The sequence below is a fragment of the Clarias gariepinus genome, chromosome 3, assembly GCF_024256425.1.
Source record: "Clarias gariepinus isolate MV-2021 ecotype Netherlands chromosome 3, CGAR_prim_01v2, whole genome shotgun sequence".
NCBI classification, from domain to species: domain Eukaryota; kingdom Metazoa; phylum Chordata; class Actinopteri; order Siluriformes; family Clariidae; genus Clarias; species Clarias gariepinus.
In genome coordinates, this window is record NC_071102.1 from 15,213,144 (window position 1) to 15,221,305 (window position 8,162).

General features: G+C 37.2%; 1 protein-coding gene across 2 annotated transcripts in view; it reads right to left on the reverse strand.

The window, feature by feature from the left end:
• The window catches only part of ptpn5 (protein tyrosine phosphatase non-receptor type 5), a 90,253-nt gene extending 84,614 nt beyond the window's left edge, over positions 1–5,639 (reverse strand). For both annotated transcript variants that reach the window (XM_053491348.1, XM_053491349.1), the window contains exon 1: positions 5,539–5,639. The gene's annotated coding sequence lies outside the window, so the exon portion shown is untranslated. The remainder of the gene's footprint in view (positions 1–5,538) is intronic.
• Between the last annotated feature and the right edge of the window lie 2,523 nt (positions 5,640–8,162).

The window sequence follows — 8,162 nt, forward strand, 5'->3', positions numbered from 1 at the left end:
AAAAAAAAACAGAATGAAATAACCATTTAAGAAGTTTGGATATAGATAAAACTTTCATTGGATACAATTATACTGATATTTGTTACTTTTCTTACTTGGTCCCACTGATCATAAAATATGTGCTATAAATGGCTTGTAAATTGCTAAACGTTGAGAATGATCAGCTAAACATTCAACAGCTGAGTCACTCTTAGTCTACAAAAAACGTCTAAAGACCTACCTGTCATGGGCAGACCAGGCTGTAACTTCCATGTCCTAATCTTTTAACAAACTCATTCCATTATTTACATTTCTGGTTTTCATGTTGGCTACCAAACCAATTCCCCAAGTTCATCTCCAGCACACCTGAAGCCTCTCTGACAATTACTCCTAGGCTTTAAAAGGATGCCAAGAACTTTTATTTCTTCTTCACATCATCTCCAATGATGGTGCCAACCATCAAGTTTGTATGTGTTGAAAACATCAAGTATGTGCTTTTACCATGTTTGAATTTTGTGCTTTAGATTTATTTATTTATCAAACTTCCCCACCCAAATTTGTTAAAAGTGGAGCGGCAGTGAGTTGTACAGTTACAAATTTGTGCCAGCTTCAGTAAGGCCGACCATGCAAGGTTCCTGTGGCATGGATTGCAAGCATAATACAAAAGAGTGCTCGTATATCAAAACACTCATATATCAAATAAGAAATAATGGAAACTCTGATGATTTGTTCCACAACCCATAAATATTTAAATAAAATAATTAATACAAAATATAAAGATTTTTTTTTTATTATCTGCACTTTACCTTTGAAAAGAATCCCAACAGAGCAATGTTTCTGCTTGTGCATTTGTGCACATGTCAAGCTGAGGAAAGACGAGAGGAGGGAGGGGCCTAATGTGAAGGATGACTTTCTTACACACGTGTGTGCAGTGCATGAGTGCACAAACGCACACACTAACGAAAAACACTGCACTGTCAGAACACTCGCGTACACACACACTAACAAAATCACTGATTTCTGACAGAGAGAGACTCTGGATCTTTAAGAAGGAACCTCTCTAATGACACTTGCTTTTGTTTTATGTGCCTGCACACACACACACACACGTGTGTCACAATGTTATAATAAACAGTACACGTGAGAGCGCGCGAAAGAGAAGAACCATTGGATAAATTGTGATCTTGTGACTTTCGGCAGACAAAGCGCAAGTGTGCACTCATATATATCAAGCCCTCGCTCGTTTATCAAGTTAAAATTTATTTTTCAATTTTGCTGGTCTTATATACACAAATACTTAAATACTGACAGACTGATTTATTTAAGTCTGTCAGTTTCACCTGCAGGTTATGCCATTTGGGAAAAGTTTCATTATTTTCAAGAACTATGACAACATGCACAAATGTTTTTGTAACTGCTTTATTCTTTTGCATGCGTAAAATACTGTAAAATTAATTTACAGTTTAATTCACATATAATTGAATTTTACATTAAATTATGATTTTGGCTTCCAAATGATCATGAGCTGTCAATGCCAATAACTAGATTATTGGCAGTCTGTTTCCAAATTATTATTTTTTTTTGTGTGTGTTTTAAATCTTTAGCATTTGTCACTTGCTATTGGTGATGACAGACTGTACATGATTCATGATCAGCACCAGATCTCTCCCCACAGTCAGCATGCATGTGAACCACAGATTAATTTAGTTGAACTATCATATTTTGACAAACTAAATTAGAACACACCTAAAACCCATACTGTTGCTTAAATACATAAGCACATACTTTGTTTTACTTAGAATTGCCTAGATTCTAACTTTAACAATTGCACATTAAGTATTTCAAGATTTTATTACAACCCAAATTCTGTAAAAATTGAGCCAATTTTTTTTTATCTGAATAAAATGAAAACTAAAAGACTTTATAATCACAGAAATCTCTGTGCGTAAGAGACAAGGCTGAAGACCTTTGTTGGATGTCTGTGGTCTTCGGGCCTTCAGCATCTGCATCACTCATCGGCATGATTGTGTGATTAATCTGCAGTTGCCAACTAAAGCTCTATCATGCAAAAATAAGCCATATGGTCAATTGTGTCCTGTAGGCCAAGGCTCATTTAAAATGGACTGTTTCAAAAGTAGAAAAGTGTTCTATGGTTAGACGAGTCCAAATTTGACATTACTGTTAGAAATCACAGACACCATGTCCTTGATGGGCTAAAGAGGAGATATACCTGTCAGCGTTCAGTTCAAAAGCCAGCATCTTTAATGGTATGGGGAAGCCTGAGTGCATGCAGTATGGGCAGCTCGCATGTTTTGGAAGGCACTATGAATGCTAAACGGTTTATAAAGGTTTTAGACAATATCTATTTCAGAAAGGTCTTGTGTATTTCAGCAGAACAATGTAAAACCACATACTGCAGCTATTATAACAGTATACCTTTGCATTAGAAGAGTCCAGGTGCTGATCTTTCACCTATAGAGAACATTAGGCGCATCATTAAACAAAAAAATACCTCAAAGACAACCACAAACTGTTCAGCAGCTAAAAACCTATATTAGGCAAGAATGAGACCAAATTCTAATTCCAGTTGGTAATAAAAGACATAAAAGAGCTATAAACCCACTTCCAGTTGTGTGAGCCCAGTTGTTGCAGTATGATTGATGTAGAATATACATTTGGCACACCTCTGCTTTGAGAGCATGGCCAACCTGCTCCCTAGACTTAGTCTGGAATCAAACTCATGAGTCTTTTCGGTTGCACATCTTGGATGACCTTTTGTCTGGCACACAGATTGATCAATTACATATCCAAAGTGGCTTCCCCTCTCTTTTGTCAAGCTATACACGTTACTCCTGTTAAAAGAAGTGATTTTCCTCACTCTCTTTGCATGCCAGTCTTCAATATCCTGATGTTTTTCTTCTGGTTGGAGCTACCTTCACTAGAGAACTGCTTGCTTGTGTACCCACATGAAAACTATAAAAATGTGGTCGCAGGTCTTATCCATTATCACCTAAAGATACTTTTAGCACCCTCAGCACAGCTTGACTTTATACCAGACAACTCTGGAAGCGTAATGATTTATAAAACAAACAAGGAGCCAGGGATAACATGACAATACTTTCCTTTAAAATAGCTCCCAATGCATACAAAAGTGTCACCAAGACCTGGACCTTTAAGCACTTGATGATAATACATTTACAATTGCATGCTTGATTTATTGAGCTCAGCTTACAGTCTAGCGCATGGGTCGCCAACTGGCGGACCCCGGTCCGAATCCGGACCGCAAGATGCGTCCATCCGGACCACGAAGCCTTTTGACTTAGTATTTAAAAATAATAATAAAAGAATCTAGCAAACGCTATTTTCTAATGAAAGAAAATGTATATCGGGCACGTGAAGGTCCATTTGCCCAAGGAGCCATTTGGGTCCTACGGCATCACGGGTTGCTCCGCCAACCGATACGTTCAGATGTGCAGTCATGCATGCATTGAAGAGAGCAGAAAGCGAGAGCAGCGCACAGACAGATTAGTGCAAAAAAATGTCACGTTTAAAAATTTTAAAAGTTGATTTGGAGAGTTTTCCACGATGAATGGGTGGAAAAATATGCATTCATTTTTCCTGCATCAAGCTCTACGAGGCCTGTGTGTGTTATTTGCTCGGACTCTGTTGCGGTTGTCAAAAGTGGAAACATTAAATGCCATTACCAGCTAAACATTGACACTTTGAAGAAACTTACCCCCAGCAGTCTGAGATAAGGCCGAGGAAAATAAATGAGCTTAAAGTGCAATATGAGCGATCTACACAGGTCCTCTCAGCTCACCGCCCAGTAATGAGCTTATGAATGTTCACTGAGAATACAGGGGATTTTAGGAAAACATAAGTCCTTTACAGATGGGGAAATAGTAAATGAGTTGTTAATTATTAAGTTGTTGGCAACTTTTAAGTTGTTAATGTTTAAATTAATTTATGTTCTCTTCAGATTTAGAGATGAAGGCATTTTTGCACAGTTTCCTTTATCATATTTTTGTCAGACATTGTTAATGGTTTAATTAAATTATTTTGTACCAAAGCAACATAAAGGACAGAACAGCATTAAAATAAGATCCAATTTGTGAAGGATGTAAATTGGTCTGTTTATACATACGAAAAGACATGTTTATCCATATGAAAACATATATTGGATACACCTAAATCATCAGTGTCTGTTTTGGGTGGTCCGGACCTAAGCTGGTGAGGAGTGTTTATTTACCGGACCTCAAGCAATTTTAGCTGAAGACCCCTGGTCTAGCGACACTGTGGCTTAGTGGTTAGCACTGCCACCTTGAATCTCCAGTGTTCGGGTTTGATTCCCGCAGCTGGTCTGCGTGCAAGAAGTTTGCATGTTTTACTCATTCTTGGTGGGTTTTCTCTTACAGTCCAAAGACATGCAGATTAGGCTAAATGGTATTGCCAAATTTCCCTGTAATGTGTGAATGTGAGTTCCCTGCGATGGATTGGCACCCTGTACAGGGTGCACCCTGCCTTGTGCCCAAGGACTCCTAGGATAGACTCCAGGCACCCCCGCGACCCTGTATACAGGATAAAGCGGTATAGAAGATGAGTGAGTGAGAGTGGATTTCAAGAAAGGAGCCTGGGATAACACGACTAAATTTTCCTTAAAACCAGCTTTAGGTGCATTTGAAAGTGTCACTAAAACCTGGGTCTTAAAACATTTGATTATTGTACAGTTCAAATTGTATACTTGATCTCTCTAGTAAAAGTCCAGTTTATTTTATTTATTGACCTCAGCTTACAGTCTGTGTGGATTTTGCATGTTAATTTTCAAATTTGGGTTCTCCAGTTTGAAGTTTGCTTCCACCGTACAAAAAACATGCGTGTAGGTGGCCTGGTTACATTACATTGCCATAGCTCTGAAATGAGTGTGTTATCACCAGATAATGTATGTACACTGTCCCTATTGATGGGTGGGTTTCCCATTCAGGTGAATGCAGGAATAGATCAATGAATAAGATAAAAATAATAATTCTTGTATGTATTTTTTTATTATTATTATTATAAGTTTTAGTATTATAAATAGCAAGAGAGCTGTCTGCCCAATATGTCTGTGACTTCACCCTACTTGTTGAATGCTATACAATTTAAGAAAAACAAATCAAGGTTTTTCTTTATATTAAGATTTGTAATACAAATGATATTAGATTAATAGATATGTAAATATGCAGACACAAGGGCCACATTACAGGTAGTCGACCAAATCAAAACAGGCACCAAGCTACAAAATATGAATACAAATATCAGCATAGGGTAGTAGGGCTTAAATACTCCGCTTTAAGGTTATGACGACTATGCGCAACAGTAAACTGGCTAATGACTATTAAAACGTCAAAACACTGTAATTTAACCTAAACCTCAATGACTGCCATGATAACTGAGATTTCGCGCGCGAGGATTTACCTTCATGCATGCGCAAAGAAATAACCAGTTATTTTGTTTCCGTCGAATACGATTGATGGTCAAACGCATCTACGCCAACGCAGAATGACAGAACTGTGCGCTTACCTTTCAGATCGATTAAGACCGTAAGAATGATCGCATCGCCTCGTGTATGGTCATTAAAATTCACATCACAATACACTGGAAGCCGCTGTAAGACGCTGCGGTGTCTGCATAACGAAGTGGGGCCTTACACCGCTCCGCCCAGGGCGATTGAGCTCAGAGACGCACGCCGAGGAAAGTGTGCGTGTGTGTGTATGAGAAAGATAGAGAGAGAGAGAGAGTGTGTGTGTGTGTGTGTTTTGCGGGGGTGGGAGGTTTGTGTGCGCGTTTTATCTCCGTTTATGACGCGTAAGGTGTTGTGTTTTCTGCTTTTTTTTCTAGGCGCATGGAGGGAAGCAACTGTACTTTACTGTGTCCTAGGCAACGATACAATAGATGGGGTTGTGTTTTATCACTGAATGCCCTTTTAGCAGCTTCACTTAAATAGATGTTTTTCCCCCCAATAAGCCTATGTGCTCTAGCTCTTACCAGCCACAATACGTTTTGTTATGCTTTTTTTTGTTGTTGTTAGGTGGTAACATTGCTTCATGATTGCACTAAAACTCATGGACTATTTGCTATAAGATGATAATAATAATAATAATAATAATAATAATAATAATAATAATAATGTCATAATTTTGAACAAAACCACTATTTGCATAAAAAACAAAAACAAATCCAGTTCCTGAAGTAAAGATCACTACTACCATCTCGTGGCAGAATCCGATGTTTTCTCCCTGATGTGTTATGCTCTATTGTGTCAGACCTACCTGTAAAGATTTGCACAAAAAAAAAAAAAAACATAAATAAATTACACCGCTGTTAATTTGAGGATAATATTTACCAGACTACTGTATCATATTGAATATAACCTGTTGCCAGACTTAACTAACACTACTTGGGTGAGGAGGGGGTGGAGCCCATTCCAGGTGACTTAGGGCACAAGACGGGGTACATCCTAGACAGCAGTGTTGGGTCTAACGCGTTACAAAGTAAATTTTTTATAGGGTATAGACGATGAGTGAGTGAGAGTGAGAATCGGCTATACTGCATGCCTTTAAACTGTGTAAAGAGTACCTGAAGGAAACCCACCAAGCACAAGAAAAACATCCATGCACACTGACCATAAGCAAGTTGCAAACACCCAGCCATGCTAACAACTAAGCCACTGTGGTGCCTATATTATTATAAAATTCCTGTCACTTAGGGTAAATAGGGATATCTACTTTATTTCCATATGATCTATTTTAAATTAATAGCTGAGATAACATTTTTTATCTTTCATTTACTATATAAAATTTGCTGCTGGTCAAACCAATATTTAAATACAGTTTATATACACTTTGGGCCGCTTAAAGATATAAATCTTTAAGTGAAGTTGTGTGTAAATGTTTGTGTTAACCAATCAAAACAAAAAAATGATAATTTACTGAATTTATAAAAAAAAATTCCTATTCAGGAATGTTGATAAATATTATGTTGATGACAAGCTGCCAATGTCCACTAACATTTTGTTTAGTTAATTTTTTTTTCTTATTTATCTTATTTGCCCCTTAAAAGACCATAGAGATGTTTGTCTCTATTGTTATCTAAAAACCTAAAACATGAAAAAAGAAAGAGGGAAAAGTGCAGATGATGTTGGTTAGGGCTGGAAAAGAATGCGCTGTAATGTGCTCAGGAACAAACGGAAATATGACATTAGAAACTATATACAGTAGCTAATTAAAATGTACCTATAGCAAGACATCTTGCAAAATCTAATATCAGCTAGATACAGCAATCCATGTTTAGCATCCATGTAGCAATGCAATCACACCAATGTTCTTTTAAGCTTTATCTAGTACGAAAATCTTTTGTTTTAACCACTGATTATTAGAGAGTTTCCTGTATACAGAAAACTCTCTAGTAATCAGTGGTTAAAAAAATATTAACATACAGGAAACTCAAGCCATTAACATTTGAGCATTTGCCAGACGCCATGGGTTGAGAGCCTTGCTTAAGGGCCCAGCATTGGCGATTTCGTGGTCCAGGGGTTTGAACCTGGGAATTTCCAAACCATAATCCAACACCTTAACCACTGAGCTACCCCAGATCCCAAGCCCAGATAAAATGGAAGAGTTGTATCAGTGTTAACTCTTAACTCAGATAAGAGTATCTGGTGTAAAATCTGTAACAAGTTGATGTCGGATTGGATGGTCTGTGAGCAGCCGAAAGATAACAACTTTGTATAATTTTTTTTATCAACTAACAACACATTAAAGTTAATTTATGAATTCTAATTTTAATAATTTCTCAAATTATACCTCTCTACACCCAAGCTTTCTTCCCTATGTCAAACAATGGACAAAAAAGATTGAAAGTAAACTAAAAGCCTGAACTCTGGTGTAAACTTAATAAAAAAATAAAAAAAAGCTTTTGCTCTTGTTTGCCATATTAACTGTATTTGCTGCTTCCTGAAGCATCTTTGCAGTTTTTAAAATGTGCAACCAATTTTTGACTTCATATCTCCTTTGCCTTTTGGAAAGCGAAATTCCACCAGTGAGTCAGTCTCAAATAAGAATTAATTAATTGTTCCCTTTTGTCTGTAGTATTGTATAACTGGTGATTGTTTTTTTCATTGCTGAATTTGTTTAATCAACTTTTAC